Source organism: Ceratotherium simum, chromosome 29 (genome assembly GCF_057802395.1).
Source record: "Ceratotherium simum simum isolate JZ-2026a chromosome 29, ASM5780239v1, whole genome shotgun sequence".
Lineage (NCBI taxonomy): Eukaryota > Metazoa > Chordata > Mammalia > Perissodactyla > Rhinocerotidae > Ceratotherium > Ceratotherium simum.
In genome coordinates, this window is record NC_141928.1 from 30,252,426 (window position 1) to 30,277,460 (window position 25,035).

General features: G+C 36.3%; 1 pseudogene; it reads right to left on the reverse strand.

Moving 5' to 3' along the window:
• Positions 1-8,085: 8,085 nt before the first annotated feature.
• On the reverse strand, positions 8,086-9,009 carry LOC101400058 (olfactory receptor 13C7-like; annotated as a pseudogene).
• Positions 9,010-25,035: the final 16,026 nt, after the last annotated feature.

Genomic DNA, 25,035 nt, shown 5'->3' on the forward strand with positions numbered 1-25,035 from the left:
TATTAATAAATGTATATCTAAAGGATCTTTAGTGGTGATTATACACTAGAACATTGGGATAATGGGAGAAGACACTAATTTTAAATGAGATGTGTGATTTCCTAAGTCTCTTCCTTGACTGACCACTAAAAATATAAGATAATGTAGATATATCTTACATAAGCATATCTGAAATCATATACAAATAGGTCTCATGATGAAAATTTTGATGTTTGTTTTGGGTTAGGGAGTGTAAATATTACATTAAGCATTGTTAGTGTACTATTGAGTATTTAAAATTGTATACATATAATACATGAATGTAATAACTCTAGTAGATTTTTTAGTTAATTCATAATTAACCTCTGTTTGGCTGAATTGTGTCCCTGGACACATTGCGTCAGAATGTGTCTGTATTTGGACATATGGCCTTTAAAGGGGTGATTAATTTAAAATGAGGCTGTTAGTGTGGGCCCTCATACAATCTGAGTTGTGTCGTCATAACAAGAGGAAATTTGGACACACATAGATACACCAGGGATGCTCACACACAGAAGAAAGGAGATAATGAGAAGGTGGCTATGTGCAAGCCAAGGAGAGGCCTTAGAAGAAATCGAACCTGCCAATACTTTAATCTTGGATTTCTATTCTCTGGAGCTATGAGCAAATTCGTTTCTGTTGTTTTAACTACCCAATCTGTGGTATTTTGTTATGGCAGCCTAAGCAAACTAATATTTCAACCTGGTAAATTTAATGGAAATAATCAAATATTCTGTAAATGTGTGGCTGTGTTTTCCACGTGTGGACATATTTGTGCATGCAGATAGATGTGTATGATGTGAATGTCTATGTACAAATGTAAAAGATGTGCACAAATATATCCTGAACAGAAGTGGGGTGGAGGAGTGCCATTCAGGAGAAAAAATATCAGAGAGAGTCAGTGGTATGTTGTTGGTCTTAGGATGCTGAAATTATTTTGTAAATTTGTGGAAGCTACAGGGTGTTCAGTGAAGCTACTAGTACCCTTTTTAATTGTGGTTTTCCCTGACACCCGGTTCCTTAAATTCAAGGGTTTAAATGGACCCACTGCACTTAGAAAGAAAAGAGATGATATCTATGTTATAGAATTTATAATACCCCAAACCCAGTAAATTGGTATAAAATATTGAAATATATGAATATACCATATTAAATAAACCACAATATACAAGGAATTAGAAAATGTACTCTCAGCAGATTTCATAGTGTTTTTATATCCCCTCTGGACCAGATGACTAAATGTGAGGTTGACGTGAAAAACTTATTTGCTCTTTGCCATGGAGTTGTCACCAGAGTCAATAGAAAATTGTTGTGATGACTCGGACCCAGGTGAGGGTTGCCCATTGGTGTAGAAGAAAGAGACAGAAGATGTTGTGGGATTAACTTTAGGGCATGTGAGAAAATCATACCAAAGATTTATCTAGCTTGTCCAAAGGATGACAACATCATCAAGACAGTAGTTATATTGGGGTCAATGGATTGACCAATCATTATCTAATGATAATCCTTGAAGGCAATGATCTATGGCCATTGGAAGAATAATAAAAGAGGGAGAAAATTGAAGTGGTAGAAAGAAGAAGGAGAGTGTACACAAGTAACAGCTAACACAGCGATTACATTTAAGGCAATTACTACTTCCAACCAGTCATATTCACTATTCTACCCTCATTCAGAGATTTCACCTTTACTGCCTGCATTAGGGTGGGGTGAATCTGATCTATGGATGAGGAGGTAGAAAGTGTCTGACTCACAAGCCTCTATTTCTATATGGAGTCTTCCCAAGTAAAGTTTGTATTCCTTTTAAATTTTTCTGTTATCTCTTCTTGAATTTATTATCTCCAAGTGGGTACTTTTTTGCCATTTACTTCATTAAATATCTATAAGCTTATGATGGTGCTTTCAGTTTGTGATGACCTCTTAAGGCTTTTGATAGGCTCATAGGTGTTAGTATTGTGGTTTTCTCTGCCAAATTTGAGTCAACTTCAGCAGCACACACACTAGATCACCATGGATCTCTCATTCTTTTACAGCCTGTGATTTGTCCTTTTTATATTTCATAATTGGTTATTTTAATAAATGTAAGACAAGGTGGGGTCAGCTTACTTATTACTTTTTAAATACAATGAAAAGGAAGTATTGGAAGTCAAGGTTAATGGTATATTTCACATAAGAAATAATCAATGCCTTTTAAAGTCAACACATAGAATACCTCTATATTGAAGAAGCAATACAGACATATCATGACAAATAAAAGGTTTGTGAACAAAGTGAGGAGCAATGTTCAGATGGTAATGGATATTAATTCAAAAAATCCTGCTCATTATACTTTCCACTGAACCCTCATTGGCACAATAAAATATTTAAAAGCCTTGTTCTCAATTAAAATCACAAAGAATGTTAGTCTACTTAATGTTCTATATACTCCTGTTGAAGAAAGAAAAATATGTGGAAAATTGAGGAAATAAAGTTTGTGGAAAAATTCACAATGTTAATAATACTTGTCAATTTAGTTATTGCTGCAACAGGAGTGGTGATGTGGTATTGTGGAAAATCATGGGCTTTACAACCAAAGAACTCAGGATTGAATTTCCTACTCTTCCACTTCTTAGCTGTGTGACCTTGGAAAACCAAACTTGACCTCTCTGTGCTTTCATTACTTCATTTGGAAGATGGATACAGGAATGTCTACTGATGAGTTTCTGTGACAATCAAATGGGAAAATGAATTCAAAACCAGCAACGAATTGCTGCTAATTTTTGTTATCAAAGGCTGGGGAAGGGAAAGATCCTTTTAGGACTATTGATTAGCATTCATTTAGAAGATGAAGATGAAATGGTTTGAGGAGGCCAAACCATTGTCAAGAATCTTGTACTACTGAGCTTTATTCTGTAGAAAATGGAAAGTCAGCGAAGATTTTCTTGCACTCCTGTGAAGTGGTCAGGTTAAGTTCTTAGGTTAGAATGACTGGTCTTGTGACAGAATGGAGGATTGATTGAAAATGGGGAGATGAGTTAGAGATCCATTGCAACAGTGCCCATAGAGGCAAAGAAGACTCAAACAGAAAGCAATGAGGTGAAGAAGATAAGATGAATATGGGAATTACAGGGTTGTAGGTTGGATTTGAGGATCTCTCAGATATGGACAAACAGTCATGAAAGATTATTCCATTGGTCTAAGTAAAGAACTTACAATGCAGCCATTGATTGTATGAGAGGAGAAGCATAAGGATGATGACTTCACAAAGATAAGGATGTAAGTTAGTTGACTAGTTGACTATGTGTTGATGCTCAGACTTCCAGGGGAAGACAGACTAGTGAAGTCCAGGAGAGAAATCAGGACTACAGCTGTGCATTGGGAATTCCCTTGCACAGTTATAAAAAATGACGCCTAGGTGTGTATGATGTTGTCCAGGAGAAGTCTAAGACAAATTTCTATGAAATAGTTCACTATGTTTTCCTATAATTGGTCTGAGCTGTGGTACAAGGGAAAGAAGAGTGCACTTGGGATCTGGAGTAAAGAAATGCAGTTTGGTTTCTACGCAAGCTGAGTGATCTTAGGCAATTTCTTAAACATCCTAGTCTAATTTCCTCTTCTATGAAATAGGAATAATTTATTTAATATATTTATAACAATTATTTTAATATATTTATAATAATTACTTTAAAGTTCTTGTTTGCTAATTCCAAAAGTCAACCATCATTCAGCTGGGTTGATGGGCTTATCACTTGGATACAATCAGTGTTTGATCTTTTTTTCTTGGCTAGAGTCTAGCTTCCTTTAGTTTGGATATACCTGTTATTTCAAATATATTGAGTGACATCTACTAGTGTATTACAAGGCGAGGTCTGTCACCCTGGCAGTACTTAGGGATAGAAGCATAAGGTACGCCAAGTTCTTTCTCACTCTCTCTCTTTATCTCTCTCTCTTCCAGCTTTGCTTCATAGCCACCCACACTAGAATATACAAAAAAATTGCTTTTAGGGAAAATAGAGAGGTTGGGAGGATTTATATTTCTGCTTCTGACCAACATGGATTAATAGGGAACAGATTTGCCTTTCTACCTGAAATAATAAAAATAAAATAAAAAATAAATTAAAAACTAAGTTTTAGATATTAGACATCAAGCAACATGGGACAATGACCCCTGAGAGATGAGAAACAAATGAAGTGAGCCCTATAACTTTCCCAGCTTACTTCATTGAGTGAGTTTCCAGGTAGTAAGACAGGGAGAGGGAACCCATGTGGAGTCTCCCTGAGTTTAAAGGATGGAATTGAGAGGACAGGGAGAACAAGGCAGCTAGTTTTTAAAAACAAAATACCAGAGAGGAGGAAGCTACAGAAGCTCTGGAGATCTAAAGGGATGCCCCTTGAGTCTTCAACCGAGTCCTGATCAGGGCAGGTGGTGAGGAATCTAACTGGGGCCTGAGAAAGAATCACCCAGGAGTAGATGGAATGATTTTCAGAGCTCCCACAAGGCTGAGCATAGAATTAGCACATTGTACACCTTAAAAAAGTCATGTTGTACAACCTAAATAGACACAATTTTTGTTAATCTTACTTCAATAAAGCTGAAAAAAGAATGCAGATTTTAAAAAAAGACACAGAAATGACACTGTTGGAATTCCTAGACAAGACATTAAAAGTTACTCTAACTATATTCGATATAGTCAAGAAGGTAGAGAAAAATTCAAGTACATCATATGAGATATAGAAGATTACATTGAAAGATATAGAAGATGTTTAAAAATGATAAAATCTAAGATCTAGATATGAAGAATGCATCTAATATGAATGTACCCACTGTACATTGGATGGAATTAAAATAATTAGACACTGCAGAAGCAAAGATTGATGAACTTGAAGTCAGAGCAATAGTAACTCTTGAAAATGAAACACAGAAAGGAAAAAAGGCTGAAAAAAGTGAGCAGACCATTAACTGCTGTCAGACAACTTTAAGTGGTCTGATATACAGGTATTTGGAGTCCAAAAAGGAGAAACCATTGTCAGAATAATATTTAAAGAAATAATGGATGGAAATTTTCTAAATTTGTTAAAAACAATAAACATACAGACACGAGAAGCTCAATAACCAAAAGAATAAGAAACAGAAGAAAACCACACTAAAGCACATCATAATAAAGTTGCTTAAAACCAGAACAAAAGGTATATTATGTTTTGAGCTAAATCTTTGCTCCTCTCTAAGAATGACAAGTCTTCCCATGGACAGTGCAAGCCAGAGACAGTGGACTTTCACCATTAAAGTACTGGAAGAAAAAACTGCCAATCTAGAATTCTATATCCAATGTACATGACTTTTAGAATCAAGATTTTTCCCTGCAGCATTTCTAGAATGAGTCCTGGTTCATTTTTAGTGGAAAACTGCATTTAGAAATCAAGATACGGTACTAGATGTACAATTACTATTAGCATATCACTGTTCCCAGGCCCTCTAACTGGGCATAGATGGGGAAAAAATGCATGGTTTTATAGGTATGTATGTATGGAGGTGTATATACACACACATTTACAAAAATTTGCATCCATATTATTTTCTATACATATACTTATGTCTAGCCATCATCTCTCTACTTATCTTCCTCTCTGTATGAGTATATCACTCTATATATTTACCTATATTGAAAACCATGAGTTCAGACTATTTCCAATTCTAATCCAACACCACAGGGTTTATTCTCGTTTCCCCCTTTCCATTTTGTAACTGCTTCTCTGACAGTGAGAAACCTGGTGCTCATTATATCTAAGATGTTTACTTGTTACTTGTTTTAGCCCCTGTATGTAACGGATCTCCCATTTCTTTTGCTTCACATTACCCTCTATCACCCCACTGTCCCTACAGTAAAATCCTTTCTAAGTTACTTGGGACCTGACACTTCAGGCAAGGTCGTCCCACTTCAAGGATGCCTTCTTCAGCCTGATCTGGTGCTGACACACTTGACCATTTTCCCCTCCTCAGGTGTGCCCTTCTCCCTCCATTCAGGTCTTTCTTCAGTGACTCACTCTACACACCTCTCAGGCTTATATATACAAGATCTGAATCACTCTACTGTGGACGTCTTCCTCACCTATTCAGGCTCTGACACTCACACTGAGCCACCTGGCCTACTCCTTCTCCTGGCAGGTTGACACTTTCCTTTCCCTGCTGTGTTCTACTATGTTCTCCTGGGTGCCTTCCTTTGTACGTGATCCTCAATCAGGTGCTGGCATCCACATCCCTCTCTTGTGTGTATGCACCTTTCATTTTGCTTGGACTCAGACAACCTGTGCTGAGCAATTCCATGTCTAGATGTCCCTCCATTCTGCTTGTCTTCTGACAATATGAACTGGGCTTCCCTTCCACATTAACATTTCATTATTCCCAATCAATCTCCAAAACATCATGCTGGCCAGAATATGCAAGGATGCTCTCCTGAACACTAATGGGGTAGTAAACCTTTGCTGGGTGGCCCTTGAGCATAGACGCTCTCCTCATCCAGTTCAGACTACGACAGTGTATCAGGCTGATCAGCTATTTATCATACAAATATATGTGATACAAGATTATACAAAAAATGCAACTATATATTCTTATTCACTAACAATGTAAAGGGAATTTGTTTAAGAAAAATATTTAAAATGAGACTCTCTATTGCTTCTGGAAGAGTGAAATTATCAGTGCTCTTTAACAAGGATTTATACAATTGATATATTTTTCTCAGCAATTACTTATTAAAGAATAGTATACACTGATATGATTTCTGTCTTATCCAGCTCAAACGACCTCTTCAGTATATTTCATTCAATCTTTTTCCTGCCCTTATTTTCCCATACATTTAAAATTAGGTGGTATTTTACAAAAAGCTTTTGGGTTTGTTGTTTAGTGTATGAAATAATACAAAATTCAAGTTCTTTTATCTCCTCATGTTATATCAAGTACTTGGACCATATTTTACTATCTTTTAAAATTTTAGTTAATTAACTAATTCAACAGTTAATACACTTCTTAATTAATTTGACATTGTACATCATACAGAGAACAGAGAGTTCTGCCACTGGGGAGATTTCAAAGCTAACAAATGAGTAGAGTATAAAAGGAAAACTGCTATAACCAAGGTAAAGTTCAAGACAGTGGAAAGGAGGGAATAACTAACTCTGGGTAAATTTTGGAAGGCTTTGCAGAAGATATAGCACTTGAATTGTGTTTAGTGATGTTGCTAAGATGTCACCATAGAAGGAGAAATGTGATAATGGGGATGAAGTAGCGTATGCTATTGTCCTCAGGTGTTAAAGAACATGATCTAATTGGACAGCTACATAGTTAACTGAGCACAGGATGTGCAAAGGGGGTGGGGGAAGCATGGAGAGGGGGAAGAAGAAGGGGAAAGATGTACCTGAAAAATGAGGTTAGGGCCAGATCAAGTCCCTGGATAAAAAAGAAAATCAACATAAACAAACAAACAAACAAACAGAACAACATGAACATTTATAGTTTTCTCAAAAAGGGGACTGAAAAATACATGTTTTATTTGTTAAGGAGACACATACACTGGATTTTGTTAGAAACGTTTTATTTCAATTCTTTTCTTGTTTCTAAAAGTTTACTCTCACTTCTTAGACTAGCTGTCCCTACATTTTCTTTTGTTTTTTTTGGTGAGGAAGATCAGCCTTGAGCTAACATCCAATGCCAATCCTCCTCTATTTTGCTGAGGAAGATTGGCCGTTGGCTAACATCCATGCCCATCTTCCTCTACTTTATAAGGGAAGCCGCCACAGCATGGCTTGACAAGCAGTGCGTTGGTGAACGCCTGGGATCCGAACATGCGAACCCCAGGCAACCGAAGCAGAGTGCGTGCACTTAACTGGTGCACCACTGGACAGGTCCCTGTCCCTATAATTTTATAGCAGTCATTTTCATAAAAAGACAAAGTTAGATTATCATCTTGAAATTTCTTTGCAACTGTTATTCTGTGATTCTACATATAGCTTTTGTTTCTTTTGTTCTCTTTTTATTAAAAACCTTTGCCTCCAATATACAAGCTCACTTTGTGCATGAACTCAAAGTGAAGTTTCTCATCCTTTCCTCCAGAACCAGTGTCTACTCATCAATTTTCTCATAGCTCCATGCACCTCTGTATTCCTTAGGCTATAGATAATAGGATTGAGCATGAGTGTGACTACTCTATAGAATAGGGCAATCTGTTTGTCAAAAGCAGAGTCTTTAGACGTTGGCTTTATATACATGAAGAGAATTGTCCCATAAAACACAATCACCACTGTCTTGTGGGCTGAGCAGGTGGAAAAGGCCTTTTTTCTTCCTCTGCTAAATTGATACTTAATGCAGTAGAAAGGATGAAAATGTAGGGTATACAAATCAACAGTAATGGGGTAGACAAATATATTACATTGCCCAACATTTATAGTAATCTCATTCAAGGTAGTATCTGTGCAAGCCAGCTTGACAAAGGCCAATATTTCACAAACAAAATGATTAATGACATTTTTTTCCACAGAAGGGCAGCCGTACTGCAAGAATAGTTTCTGTCAATGAGTTGAGAAAACCCAATCCCCAGGAGAGAGCTGCCATATGAACACAAAGTGCCTTGCTCATGATGATGGGGTAGCTCAGAGGCTTGCAGATGTCCATGCAACGGTCATGTGCCATGAGTGCTAGGAGCACACTCTCTGTGGAGCCCATCGTGAAGGAGTCAGACATCTGAACAACACATCTAGTGAAGGAGATGGTTTTTTTCTTGTATAGGAAGTGTATCAGCATTGTGGGAATAAAGGAGGATGTGTACCAAATCTAGTAGATAGATTACCAAGGAAGAAGTACATGGGCATCTGGAGGTGGGAATCCAGGAAAGTTAGGATAATCAAGGTGCTGTTCCCCATGAAGATCACCAAGAACATCACAAAAAGGAGTTTTTCAGCTCTTGGGTACTCAGAAAGTCCCTGCAGAATGAACTCAATCTCTTTCCAATTCATCCTTTCCATTTACTTTCTTATACCTGGAGTAATTCAGAAGAGAAAACTTGCATGTCGGTTTAGGGAGTCTGTATATTATTATAACATGAAGATAGAGATCCCTGGAGTAGGAGGGACAACAAGTACATCAGCACTAGCTGGAGTCATGGTCGTAGCTGTGAGTTTTGCTTTTTGAATTCTTCCTGTAGCTCATGTGGCAGGGGATGGAAGAAACATTATAATTACATTGGTAGTTTATTAAAAATACAGGCTTCTGTATTCCATTTTCTGAGATTGTGATGCATAAGTTCTGAGGCAGGGAAGAACTATTAGAATTTTTAAAAATCATTTGTTAATTCTGATTAAGTTGATCCTCAGACCCCACTTTAAATGTCTTTATTTTGGAGAAAGCATGCTTAATTTGTTTTCAAAAATCTATTTGATTTTATACCATGCCAATAATGAACAATACCATTGGTTTACAGTTTTATAATTTACAAATATGTTCCCACATATTACTCATTTTATAATCTCTATAATTCTCTGAGGAAAATGAATTTCATAGGTGTAAAATATATATATAAACACATTTAGTGAGCAAGCTACTATTCAAATGTGCATTTTCTGAGTTTAAATCCCTTTTGTTAGACTACACTCTATTGCTCTCCCCAAATTAATCACGTTGTCTAAGGAATGGGGATCAGGCATCTTTTGTAAATCATGCATTCCAGGTGATTCTGTTTTCTGAGGAGGTTAACCACCTATCTCGTGGGGTGCTTCCAGATTTTAGCATAGAGATGAATCACATGGGGAATCTTTGTAAAAGATTCTGAATCAGTGAGTCTGAAGTGGGTTATAAGGTCTGCACTTATGACCATGCACCCAGAAGCTGCTGACGCTGTTTGTCCAGAGAACACACATGAGTAGCAAGGCCTTTTAGACTGTCTGTCTCCAATACCATTGGAGAGTGCCACTGGTGCTTCAATTGTGTGTAGGATTGTGATTGATAGTGCAAAAGCGAATTCTGGTGAGACTTGGAGGTGAGATTTCTGTCTAAATGTATTGTAATCAGTTTTGTGTTCCTTAGAGTATAGACATACAAGCAACCACATTGCATACAGAAGAGACCATTTTTTAATTCCGTCCATAGAAAAGTCATTCCTCTTCAATTGGTGAATTTCCAAATAGGGTCAATATTTTCCATAAACGAAATTTGAGGTCAACTCATGCATCTGAGTTGTGCACCAAAGAGCATGAAGGAAATGACTTTATTTTAAAAATATTTAAATAGTAAATATTAGTAGATGATCTTCTTTATAGTAAATAAGTTAAAGAATGTAATTTAGAAAACACCTCTCGATCCTCAAGGTATTCTACCTAGCTTTAAAAATATTCCTAGAGGGAAAAAGAATTGACCCAATGGATGAGATTCTACTTAGTGTTCTCAAACAATGGCTGTGTTGGTGGAGTGAAGTCAGAAGCATGGTGGAGTGAGCTGTTCCTTTAGCCTCTCCCCACCAAGATACAACCAAATGGACATTCATTAGCCAACAGAGGACACCCACACAGCACCATAGGATATCTGAGAGATCCACACAGCCATACGTCTGAAGGTGGGGATGCTGGATCCCTAGGAAACAGCAGAAGGAGGTGAGTGAATCTCCTCCTCCTTCCCAGTGGCAGTGATCTGAGGCATGGGTCCTTGCACAGTGGCTGGCGTATGACTCTGGATGAGATGGGGGAACAGGCAGGCCTCTGTGGGAACACTTTCACCTTCAGAATTGCATCACAGCCCTTGGGATTGCTCCATACTAGGGCAGCTCAGCCCCTGCTTGGGTGTTCCCACCAAGACCAGTGGCCCAAGGGGACCATCAGTGAGTGCAGAGCAGGCTCACGCATGTGAAAGAAAGTGCCCCTCATCTCCCCTCCCACCTCAAGCACCAGCTCAGCTTGTCAGTCAGAGCAGTGGATCTGCACCAGAGTGCCTATGCCTGCATGTCAGACCCATCAAGCCGCAGTGGCCAGCAAACACAGATGAGCCCTATCAGCGCAACTTCCAGCAGATGGGCACAACTCCCAGAGGACAAAGAAGGCTCAGAAAACACAGCTCCTGCCCCCAACCTCCAGTGGTGGCAGATGGAATCTGCGACCAGATACTATGATTATGTGCTGGAAAAGGTCCACTTAATCAAACACTATGAAGAAATACATTAACACTCCACATCAGAAGGAAAATGACAAGACAGAAACCAACCCTGAAGACACAGAAATTTATAAGCTAAGTGATAGAGAATTCAAAATAGTTATCATAAAGAAACTCAATGAGTTACAAGATAAGTCAGAAGGGCAGGTCAATGAACTCAGGAATAAAATTAATGAGACGAAGGAGTTCTTCACAAAAGAGATTGAAACTCTAAAGAAAAAAACCAAACAGAAATACTGGAGATAAAAAACACAATGAATGAGATAAAAAGCAATATAGAATCCTTAAAAAACAGAGCTGACATTATGGAGGACAGAATTAGTAATTTAGAGGACAGAAATATAGAAATTCTTCAGGTGGAGGAGGAGAGAAAACTAAGATTAAAAAAACTGAAGAAATTCTCTGAGAAATATCCAACTCAGTTAGGAAATGCACCATAAGGATTATAAATATTCCAGAGGGAGAAGAGTGGGAGAAAGCAGCAGAGAGCTTGTTCAAAGAAATAATAGCTGAGAACTGCCCAAACCTGGGGAAGGAACTGGAATTACAAGTACATGAAGCCAATAGAATTCTTAATTACATCAATGCAAAAAGACCTCCTTCAAAGCATATATTAGTAAAACCGGCAAAGGTCAATGACAAAGAAAAATATTAAGGGCAGCAAGGCAGAAGAGAATAATCTGGAAGGGAACTGCTATTGGGCTTCCAGCAGATTTCTCAGCAGAAATCTTACAGGCCAGGAGAGAGTGGAATGATATATTCAAAATACAGGAAGACAAAAACTTTCAGCCAAGAAAATTCTATCCAGTGAAACTATTCTTCAGATATGAAGGAGAAATAAAAACTTTCTCAGATGAACAAAAGCTGAGGGAATTCATCCCCACAAGACCACCCCCCCTTCCAAGAGATGATCAAGAAGACCCTCATACCTGAAAGAAAAAGGAAAAGTTTTACAAAGCCTTGAGCAAAGAGATAAATAGACAGACAAAATCAGAAAATTTCAGGGGCCGGCCCCAAGGCATAGCAGTTAAGAGCGCCCACTCCTACTGGCAGCCCAGGTTCAGATCCTGGCTGCACACCGAAGCACTGCTTGTCAGGCCATGCTGTGGCAGTGTCCCACATAAAGTGGAGGAGGATGGGCATGGATGTTAGCTCAGGGCCAGTCTTCCTGAGTAAAAAGAGGAGGATTGGCATGGATGTTACCTCAGAGCTGATCTTCCTCACACACACAAAAATAAATAAAATTACTATAAACACTTCCTTTTAATCATAAACTCACAACACAAAAGAGAATAACTTTTGACAACAATGACATAGACAGGGAAGAGGTAAGAGTTGGAAGCTGATTAGGCTAATGGTGATAAGAGGCTATCAGAAAATGGACTATCTCATCTATGAGATTTTTATACGTACCTCATGGTAACCACTAAACAAAAACTATGAAAGAGACACAAATGATAAATAAAGAGAAAACTGAGAACACCACTATAGAAAATCACGAAACTGAAATGGCAGTCAGATATAGAACAACTGGAAAACAAGAGCTAAAATGGCCGTGTTAAGCCCTCATATATCAACAATCACTCTAAATGTAAATGGATTCAATTCTACAATCAAAAGACACTGAGTGGCTGGACTCAAGACTCAATAATATGCTGCTTCCAGGAAACACATCTCAGCTCTACAGACAAACGCAGGCTCAGAGTGAAGGAATAGAAGTAGATACTCCAAGCCTATGGCAAACAAGAGAAAGCAGGTGTTGCCATACTTATATCAGACAAAACAGACTTCAACATGAAAAAGGCAATGAAAGACAAAGAAGGGCAGTAAAGAGTGGTAAAAGGGACAATCCACCAAGAGTATATAACACTTATGAATATATATGCACCTAACACAGGACAATGAAGTACATAAGCAATTATTAACAGGCCTAACGGGAGAAATTAACAGTAACAGAATAATAGTATGGGACCTCACCACCCAACTTACACCATTGGATGATCATCCAGACAGAAATTCAACAAGGAAATAGTGGAATTAAATGAAAAACTAGACCAGATGGACTTAATAGATATATACAGAACATTCCATTCAAAGCCAGAAGAATACACATTATTCTCAAGTGCACATGGAACATTCTCAAAGACAGACCATATCTTGGGAAACAACACAAGCTTCAATAAATTTAAGAAGACTGAAATCATATCAAGCATCTTTTCTGACCACAATGCTCCGAAACTAGAAACCAACTACAAGAAAAAATCTGAGAAAATCACAAACATGTGGAGACTAAACAATATGCTACTGAACAACCATTGGATCAATGAAGAAATCAAAAAATATCTGTAGACAAACGAAAATGAAAATACATCATACCAACTCTTATGGGACGCAGCAAAGTGGTCCTAGAGGGAAATTCATAGCAACATAGGCACACCTCAACAAGCAAGAAAAATCTCAAATAAGTAAACTACACTTAACAGAACTAGAAAAAGAACAAATAAAGCCCAAAGTCAGAAGAAGGTGGGAAATAATGAAAATTAGAGCAGAAGTAAATGAAATAGAAACAAACAAACAAACAAAAGTGGAAAGGATCAATGAAACTAAGAGCTGGTTCTTTGAGAAGATAAACCAAATTGACAAACCCTTAACCACACTCACTAAGAAAAAAAGAGAGAAGGCTCAAATAAATAAAATTAGAAATGAAAGAGGAGAAATAACAACAGATACCACAGAAATATGAAGGTTAATAAAAGAATACTATGAAAAACTATATGCCAACAATTGCATGCCCTAGAAGAAATGGATAAATTCTTAGACTCATACGACCTCCCAAAACTGAATCAAGAAGAAATAGAGAATCTGCATAGACCAATCACAAGTGAAGAGATTGAAACAGTAATCAAAAACCTCTCAAAAAACAAGTCCATCATCATCATCATCATCATCATCATTATACTTCTATTTCTGCATAGATTACATCATGTTCACCACCCAAATACTAATTACAACCCATCACCACACACGTGCCGAATTATCCCTTTCGGCCTCCTCCCACCCCCCTTCCCCTCTGGTAACCACCAATCCAATCTCTGTCTCTATGTGTTTGTTTATTGTTGTTATTATCTACTACTTAATGAAGGAAATCATAAGGTATTTGACCTTCTCCCTCTGACTTATTTCACTTTGCATAATACCCTCAATGTCCATCCATGTTGTCACAAATGGCTGGATTTCATCGTTTTTTATGGCTGAGTAGTATTCCATTGTGTATATATACCACATCTTCTTTATCCATTCGTCCCTTGATGTACACCTGAAATTTATACAATGTTATAGACCAATGTTACTGCAATAAATAAAAAATTAAAAAAAAAATCCAGGACCAAATGCCTTCTTTGGAGAATTCTACCAAACATTCAAAGAAGATTTAAGACCTATCCTTCTCAAACTATTCCAAAAAACTGAAGAAGATGGAATGCTTCCTAACTCAATCTATGAGGCCAACATCATCCTTATCACAAAACCAGACAAGGACAGCACAAAGAATGAAAATTATAAGACAATGTTGCTGATGAACATCGAGGCAAAAATCCTCAACAAAATAGTGGGAAACTGAATACAGCTATACATTAGAAGGATCATACTTCATGATCAAGTGGGATTTATACCAGGGATGCTGGGATGGTTCAACATCCGCAAATCAATCAATGAGATACACCATATTAACAAGATGAGTAATAAAAACCACATGATCATGTCAATAGATGCAGAGAAAGCATTTGACAAGATCCAACATCCATTTATGATAAAAACTCTGAATGAAATGGTTATAGAAGGAAAGTACCTCAGCATAATAAAGGCCATATATGACAAACCCACAGCCAACATCATACTCACCGTGGAAACACTGAAAGCCATCCCTCTGAGAACAGGAATAAGACAAGGTGCCCACTCTTGCGACTCTTATTAAATGTATTATTGGAGGTTTTGTCCAGAGCAATTGGCCAAGAAAAACAAATAAAAGGTATCCAAATTGGAAATGAAGAATTGAAACTCTCACTATTTGCAGATGACATGATTCTGTATATAGAAAACCTTGAAGAGTCCACTAGAAAACTATTAGAAAAAATAAAAAACTATAGCAAAGTTGCAGGGTACAAAATCAACTTACAAAAACCAGTTGCATTTCTATACTCTAATAAAAACTAGAAGCAAGAGAACTCAAGAATAGAATCCCCTTTACAATCACAACAAAAAGAATAAGATATTGAGGAGTAAACTTAATGAAGGAGGTGAAAGACCTAAGCACTGAAAACTATAAGACATTATTGAAAGAAATCGAAGAGGACATAAAGAAATGGAACGATATTCCATGCACATGGATTGGAAGAATAAACATAGTTAAAATGTCCATGTTACCTAAAGCAATCTACAGATTCAATGCAATCCCAATCAGAAACCCAATGACAGTCTTCACGGATATAGAACAAAGAATCCTAAAAGTTATAAGGAACAGCAAGAGACCCCGAATATCAAAGGCAATCCTGAGCAAAGAAGAACAAAGCTGGAGGCATCACAATCCCTGACTTCAAAATATACTACAAAGCTATAATAATCAAAACAGCATGGTACTTGCAGAAAAACAGACACAGTTCAATGGAACAGAATTCAAACCCCAGAAACAAAACCAGACATCCATGGACAGCTAATATTCGATCAAGGAGCCAAGAGCATACAATGGAGGAAGGAAAGTCTCTTCTATAAATGGTGTTGGGAAAACTGGACAGCCAAATGCAAAAGAATGAAAGTATACCATTATCGTATGCCATGCACAAAAATTAACTCAAAATGGATTAAAGACTTGAATGTAGGATCTGAAACCATAAAACTCCTAGAAGAAAATATAGTCAGTACACTCTTTGACAGCAGTCTTAGCAGCATCTTTTCAAATACCATGTCTACTCAAGCATGGGAAACAAAAGATAAAATAAACTAATGGGACTACATCAGACTGAAGAGCTTCTGCAAGGCAAAGGAAACCATGAACAAAAGGAAAGACAACCCACCAACTTGGAGTAAATATCTGAAAATTATATATCTGACAAGGAGTTAAGCCTATAAAGAACACATACAACTCAACAACAACAAAAAACAAACAACGATCAAAAAATGGGCAGAGGATATGAACAGACATTTATTCAAAGAAGATATGCAGAAGGTCAACAGACATATGAAAAGATGTTCAACATCACTAATTATTAGGGAAATTCAAATGAAAACTACAATGAGATATCACCTTATACCTGTCAGAGTGGCTATAATCAACAAGACAAAAAATAACAAATGTTGAAGACGATGTGGAGAAAAGGGAACCCTCATACACTGCTGGTGGGAATGCAAACTGGTGTAGCCGCTATGGAAAACAGTTGGGAAATTTTGCAAAATAATAAAAATAGAAATAACATACAGTTCAGCTATCCAACTACTGGGTATTTATCCAATGATCTTCAAATCAATAATTCAAAGAGACTAATGCAACCCTATGTTCATTGGAGCATTATTCACAATTGCTAAGATTTGGAAGCAACCTAAGGTGCCCTTCAACTGATGAATAGACGAAGAAGATGTGGTGTATATACACACACAATGGAATACTACTCAGCCATAAAAAATGAAAAAATCATCCTATTTGCAACAAGGATGGACCTTAAGGGTATTATGTTAAGAAAAATAAGCCAGACAGAGAAAGACAAACACTGCATGATTTCACTCTGATGTAGAAGATAAACACATAGAGAAAGACAACAGATTAGTGGTTACCAGTGGGGAAGGGGGTTGGGAGGTGGGCAAAAGGGGTAAAGAGGCACATATATATGGTGACTGATAAAATTAGACTATTAGTGGTGAGCACAATGCAGTCTATACAGAATACTGAAAAATAATAATGTACACCTGAAATTTCAGTTATAAGCCATTATGACCTCAATAGAAAAAAAAAGGCTGCATTTCTGCTATAGGATTTACCATTTCTCTCTGTGATAGTCATTTGCCAACAGGTTATGCTGCTTTCTATGACAACTCCAGTTTACAATGGTGAGACAATTTAATCAGCATAATGGAACGTTAATATATCTATTGGCTGTGGAAAGGAGGACTCTCATCCTGTTTAAGCTGCACCCTACTTTGTAGGCACACATTCCAAAGAGGGAAGGAAGGGTTGGGTAGGGCCAGATATATCTCTATTTGGTGCTAAGATTGGAATTTGATTGACTGTAGGGGCATATATCAACCTACTCAATCTGGAAATAAAATTCTGATAGAGGCTTTGAAGGAGCATCAGTTGTCTAGGGTGTGTACTGAAGATTTTGCAGGGATGATGTGAATGAGGTCAAATGCCCTCTCTTTGCTTTCGTAAGAATCTCCTAAAAGTTGATTCCTATCTGGAAATTACTTGCAAAAAATAGTTATGATGTGCATTTGGCACCCTCACAGCCCTGAGATAGTTGCAAAAAAATTTCACTTGTAAACATTTACAAGAGAAACCATCAATCCACTTTAATGCTTTCAACTGGTGGTGGGAGTGGGGGGATGGTAATGGACAATGTAGAGGAAATTATTTTCATTACTCTTGCAATGCTGGTGCAACTTTTAAGAAGCAATCAACAAACACTCTGTTAATAGTATTCTGCCTGGAATTTCTTCTCCATTTAAGTACTTCCCTAAAATGGATTGCACAAATCTAGGAACAAGAGAATGAAGATTTTTCAGATTCTTGATACTTTCTAATAAATCACTTTCCATGGGTTCTGTATATTGGATAATGCTGTTTTCACTAGATCTTTGCCATTATTGGATATTATCTTTTAAAACAGTTTTTCATTCTTGGCTAATGTTATGGAAATTGTCAAATAATCACAGTACACTCATTTGATGAGCCATTATGCACCTATTAATATGGCATTTGTGAGAAATTTGTGTTAACACAAAAATGATGATTAAATTATGTTAAAATGATTAAGTGAAAACAGAAACAGAACAACAGCGACAGCATTGTTTGCAAGACAAAACCAAAACCAAAACAGGAAAACCTAGATGGAATAGAAAGAATGGAAAGAAATATCCAGAACATTAATGATTATCTTAGACACATTTTTTCTACTTTTATGAATTACCCAAATTCTAAAATAAATATGCATCAGTTAAAAATATAATAGAAATGAGAAAACCGATGAAGCTGGTGTCCAGTTATGTTAGGAAGATTAACTCAGAGTAAAAAGTGTTAAAACAATTTAAACAGTACAGCGATTTTCTTAGGTGTGTAGAGACTACACATTGAGTCTGGGTTGTACCGGTGTGCCCTGTCCAGTTGCCAATGGAAAACTACCATTTCTGGTGGACCTAGAACACTTATAATCTTCTAGGTCACAGTGTTCATTGCTTTTAGGTGGTACACCAAGATAAAGAACTTGACTTAACCATATGATCTCAAAAGAGATTGCAGACCACTGATGCCTAGAACAGAATTGTCCTAGAAGATGAAATTCTTATTTGTAAAGGCTCTGAACTGGCCTGGATCATAGCCATCCCGTAATTCCTGTCTCCATCCCATGGTCTTTTGTAAGAAACAATCACTCTGTGATTCAATGCTCTGGGACTTCATCTGGGTGCTGTGTTCCTGTTGTAATAGACCTGAAGAAAGTGTGTGACATTTTTATCCAACCCAGAAGTCAAGCTCTCTAAATTCCTGTAAGTTTTTTGTTTTGTGATGTTTTATTGACTTAGCTACTTGAAGATCTAATATCTAAAGTACTAAGATTTTTTTCAGTAAAAAACACAAAGCATCGTACTCTAAATTCTCACTAGAGAAAATAATCCTGTTATCCTCTCCAGGTCTTCTAAAAAGATCAATGAAGACAACTGATAATGTGCAAGGGTTAGTGGACTTGCCAACTTTCAATTGATAGATTTTTATGAACTCTAATCTTCAATTAATATACCACGAGGAAAGATGTATTATTTTAGCTCACTAGGAGAAGAGTAATTGACATGTGTGGTCCTGTTATCCTAGTATGTATAAGTCATTTTATGAAATTTTTATCATTTAGTCTTCAAAATAACCCAAATATTATTATGAAATTTTCACCTATAGGTAAGTTAATTTGAGATTTCAAAGGTTAAGTACCATTTTCAATATCTTATAGTTGGTAAATACAAGAACTATGATTTAAAACCTTATCTTGATGATCCTGAAACCCCTATTTTTACCACTATCATACAATGTTTAGTTATTTATAAAATTTTTTTATAAAGCCACAATTTAATATCATGCACTTAAGTTTCATCAAGGATCCATATGATGAAAATACAAAAAAAATATATTTACCTCTTTTAAAAAAATTGAAGACATTGTATTCCACTTATGAAGACATTATCCACAATAGTGAATTCAAAGAAAAAATATCTCCCAAGTTCCTTTTGGCTGTAGTGTGGAGTATAAAGGTCTAGGACAGTGTTATTTGATTTATTATCAAATGAGAATATTTTTCTTTTGCTCTGGCTGCCTGGGCCTCAGACCAACACTCAGTTATAATTACTTCTGCCTGCTGTTACATATTTTTTGTTTTTAATCTGATTTTTACCATACACACCTTTAATTACATGTTTCCTCAAAGCTTTATTGGGCACAGTTTATTGTGTGAATAGTGTATAATCACTATGAGCTCTTTCTCCAGATAATTTTTACTTAAGAGTTTAGTGAACCAGATACTTAAATTCAGTAGCAATTAGCCTATCATTTATAAGGGTCTGCTGCATTGCAAACAACTTTCTCTTCCTTACCAGTCTTTTTCATGGACTATTTAGAATTAAAAAAACATTTAAAGAATATCCTTGTCTTGGAGATGATGCCTGGGTTTTTGTAATTTTTTTCTTAAATTCATATATATATTTTCAAAATCCCACCAGCAGTGATCACCACAACTCAAAAATCTTTACATTTAATAATAGGATGATTTCTTTTGAAATAATTTTGACAAAAACTTCTCTCTTCCTCTTACCTCCTGGCTGGGTTTTAAAATCATGCCCACAATTCCATTCTATTAAGTAATAGAAAAATTCCTAGGGATTTGAATTTCATTTACATTTTTCAGCTGAGACTAGAAGATTCTCAATTTGAAAGATGGTTGTTCCTTCTTCCTAAAAAGAAATATGGCAAATAATAGCCACAATCAGAGAATGTGCTGTACATGAATCTTCTTAAGAGGGTGTTAAGGAAATAAAATGTATTAAAAATAATGATCAGTGATGCAACTCTAGTTTCCCATTATTTGTCCTAAAGTTGACATTTACTCCAGAGAGACTAAGTTTTTTTTGGAAGTCAACTTGCACTGATTTTTACAAACCTCTTCAGTCCCTAAGGTTGGAAGTCAGAGACTTAGGATTGTTTAGCGATAAAGTCCCTGACTTCTGCACATTCCAAAGACCCAATTATCTTGACTTAAAGAGAACCTTCCCCAACAATACATTTCTCAGAGTCTTCACTGAATAAGTCTCTATAAGAAGGCCTCAACATAAGTTAGGGCTGGAATCAGAGTATGTCCAAAAGTGCTCAGAAATTTTAAACTTTCCTCCATGAATTTGTTTTTCTTTTTATTTCACAAATAATACTAGACCAATCCTAATAGAATCCTAAATAAGTCATTCCACCTCTTTAAACTCTTATCTTTCATGTTTTTGTTAGTTCTACACCACACACAATTTTTCTTTATACCAATATAATTGTAGCTTAGATAAATTTTAATTAGTATTTGCCACTTTATACCAATAATTTTCTGTAAGTTTTTCATAGTTTTGGTAATATTCCCTTTTAATATTTGAAGACTGTTTCATTAAGTGGGATTACTATAATCTAGCCTACAATTTTAATCATATTGGATATTTTAATTTGTTTCATTTATTTTGAGATTTTGATATAATGACCACCGATATCTATGCATCAGGCTACTTAATCAGCTTTTCCTTCTACTGGAAATAACTTAAGGTAAATCTCCACAGGGAGGACCATCAAGTGAAAGGATGTAAATGGAGAATTCATAGTACACATGCAAAATTATTTTTCCCAAACTGAACACTTTACACTGCTATTGAATTAGTGCACAGACCATTTTTTGTATATTTTCTAGAACTTGAGAAGGTGTTTATTCTTTTCTGTTTCCATAAAACATTACTTGGTTTTAGTTTTTCATTTCTATGACTGCTAGTTAGGCTGAACATTTCCTCTATGTTTTTTCATTACTTTTATTTTCTCTTTTGTTGTCTATCCACATCCTTTGCTTAACTATCTCTTGGTATTTTGATAGTTTTTCTCTTAGTTTGTATGAACTCTTAATAGGTTAACACTTTGATCTTCAAATTTTCTGCAAAACTTTTCCAAATTGTGGTTTTCTTTCTCATTTTTGACATGCTTTTAAAATTTTCATTGAGGTAAGATTTTCATATGATTCCTGAAAAAAAATATGAATGAAATTTTTTTTCTATGACTTGATTGTTTTTGTTTAATCTGTATGGTAACGATGTGGTTATAGATCTAAGACATGGAACAGATTGATATTTTAAAAACATTAACTAATTTTTCCATAATACTTTTTGTTAAAAATTTGTCACACCATTTCCCCTCTTATTCATTCACCAGATATTTATTGAGCACTGTTATGTTCAACATTAAGATGAATTTGGACACAGTTGATAGAAAAGTATAGGTTCAAAAATTTTGAAGATATAGCTGAGAAGCATTATATTATAGGTCATAAAATTTCTAACTTGGGGCGCCGGCCCAGTGGCACAAGCGGTTAAGTGTGGGCACTCCACTGTGGCGGCCCGGGTTCACCGGTTGGGATCCCGGACGTGCACCGACACACTGCTTGGCAAGCCATGCTGTGGAGACGTCCCATATAGTGGAGGAAGATGGGCATGGATGTTAGCCTACGGCCAGTCTTCCTCAGCAAAAAGAGGAGGATTGGCAGATGTTAGCTCAGGGCTGATCTTCCTCACACACAAAAAAAATTCTAACTTTATCTGTAATTTGTATCTTCTTATGCTTAACACTATATCATAAGCAGTTTTTCACATACATCAAATACTCAGATAACACATGCGTCTTGCTATTATAGAAAAAGAATGGCTTTGGAGTTGGATACACATGTGTTAGGATGTCAGTTTCCTGACTTATAGCTTGGTGACCATGTCTAAGCTATTTAAGCTGTAAAATCAGTATTATCACTACCTTGTACGGCTGTTACGTGATAAAGAGTGCTTATCATGATTCTTGGTATTTAATAGGCACTCTATACAAGACAGCATTATTATATTCAATTACAAATCAGTGCAATTAGGTCAAGTTTGCCTACTGTTGATGCTACAAATAATCACTTCCAGTTGGTTTTGGTAAATAAAACAGACATGTAATCATTCTGCTTCTATAGGAAGCTGTAAACATCAAGAGAAAGAGTATCAAAAAGAATCATTACCACCAAGGAATGGAATCTATCCCTTGATGAGTTGGGGAAAATACAGCTTGTTTGTAGGAGATAAATTATATAATTTATTGAATTTGATTACACAAAGCTTTGACAAGTCATTTAAGATAATTCCATCTAATTTAGAGAAGGCTCTTTTTTCTTGGTAAGTGTATTCAAGTCAATTGAACTCAACTGCACGTTGGCAGACCAAAAAGCCATTGGAGACACAAAGATGAATAATGCCCAGCTTGACAAGTCATGAGAGATCATGTTTCTGTGCTAGCTTTCTAACTGGTCTCTCAACATCATTCTTGCTGTCCTTCATTATATTCTCCAGACAGTGGCATGGTGAATCTTCTTAAAGTGTGATACACATCAAACCACTACTCTGCTTACAGCCTAATATGTCATTCCAGCTGCATTTCTGTTCTGATTTGTTCTTGTCTATGCCTTATTTGTTAAATATTTTTTTGAATAGCTTACCTTGTCAAGGCCCAGTTTCACATTCATACTAAACTGAGAAATGGTCACAACTTGATATCTTGTGAAGACTATCTTCTGGAGAGTAAAGTTTGTCTTAAGATGAGAGAAGATACTGCGGTCTGACTACACGCTCTCTACTTGCACCTGCAGCACAGGTTCCTACAAAACAAAGTGGAAAATATTTGTAAGAAGGAGAGCTCATGGATTTCAAGGATCAGGGCTGTGATGCCCATGTTCATTTTGGGTGTTTCATTAGCAGCCAGAGCTAATGTAGCACATTTTACTTTTCCTGGATCTTGTGGAGTGGGGGGTGGTGAAAAGCAGGGTATGAGAGGAACAGAGGAATTGGCAGGTCAGCATGGCCCAATTCCCTTCTCACTGCAGATGCCTGTGTCCAATGCCAAAGGGACAGATACCGATACATTTTTAGTTGTGATGAGTGCTAGATAATGTTACAAATGATATTTATTTGTGACTTTCAAATATGAGTTCTCTAACATTAAAATTTTTATAATATTGAAAATATGAGCAATCATGAAAAATCCCTAACAAAAGATCAAGTGGTTTGATCAATCCTAGTGCCCTTACTCATGTTTGTGTTACAGTCAGTACACACATACTCTCAATGGATCATCTGATGGATATCTGATTATAGAGCCGCTGTTAGTGACTTTAGGCATCCACATATTAAGTTTTCTGTAATAGATGCTCACATATCTAGATGCAGGTCAACAAATAGTTTGTTTATCTGTATCCCCGAAAAGAACCCCAGTAGAACAGGTTGCTCTTTGGGAGTGGTCATGACTATTCCACAGTGATTCTGCCTCAACGTGATGAACAGTCTTGTTACAAAGGTGTGCTGATTAATATGATTATTTATTTATCTTTATTTGTTTAATTGCCATTTTTCATTTTATTGGCCCTGAGTAAAGCACTTGTGCCATATTTAAATATCATTGTAGATTATACAAATTCAAAGTTAGCAAAAAAATATTAATACTTGTTGAATCCTACTCTAGGTAGAGGATCCAACCCAGGATTCTCCTTTATAGTGTCCTGACCCATGGTTATCCTAGATTTATATGCAGAAAAAAGAACTCTCCAATTCAAAAATTAGATCATTCTATTTCTAAACAACTGTAATGATTTTTTGAAATCATGGCAACATTAGTTACATGGGCCGTCAATTGATTTCTCAGGATGAAAATGGACTAACTGCATGATTTCATGACTTCTGGGAGTCACAATCTCAAAAATCTTCAGTGGTCTGCAGTGAATGTACTTGAGTAAACAAGCTGGGTCTAAAGCAATATGGAGGGGTGAGGACTGTGGCAAATCTCTTTAATTCTATGTGACTAAACAAAATGCATGTGCTGTGATATTCCCATTCCCACCAGTTTATCATCTCTGACATTCTATGTGAAGTTTTCTTTAGAATATGTCTTCTTTGCCCTGTCTGATTGCTTTTTCTGAATGAGAAGGTGATGGTCTTGCATGGAGGAGTGCTTTCTCTTCACAGAAGAAAATGATCCCTCTTTCAGAATTTTCCACATAATGATCTCATATACTCTTTTTTTTTTTAAGAAAAAAATATTTATTACCCGTTATGAAGGTTTCAAGATATTTTAAAAAGTAGCTGTTTGTTTCTCTATGAATACATTCTAAGTCATTTTACTATTGATATTAAAAAATATTTAATATAACCAAAACAATTGACTTCAAAGAAACCTATGTTGATATTTATTTATTTTTTTTAATTTTTTGTTTATCGCAGTAACATTGGTTTATAACATTGTATAAATTTCAGGTGTACATCATTATACTTCTATTTCTGCATAGATTACATCATGT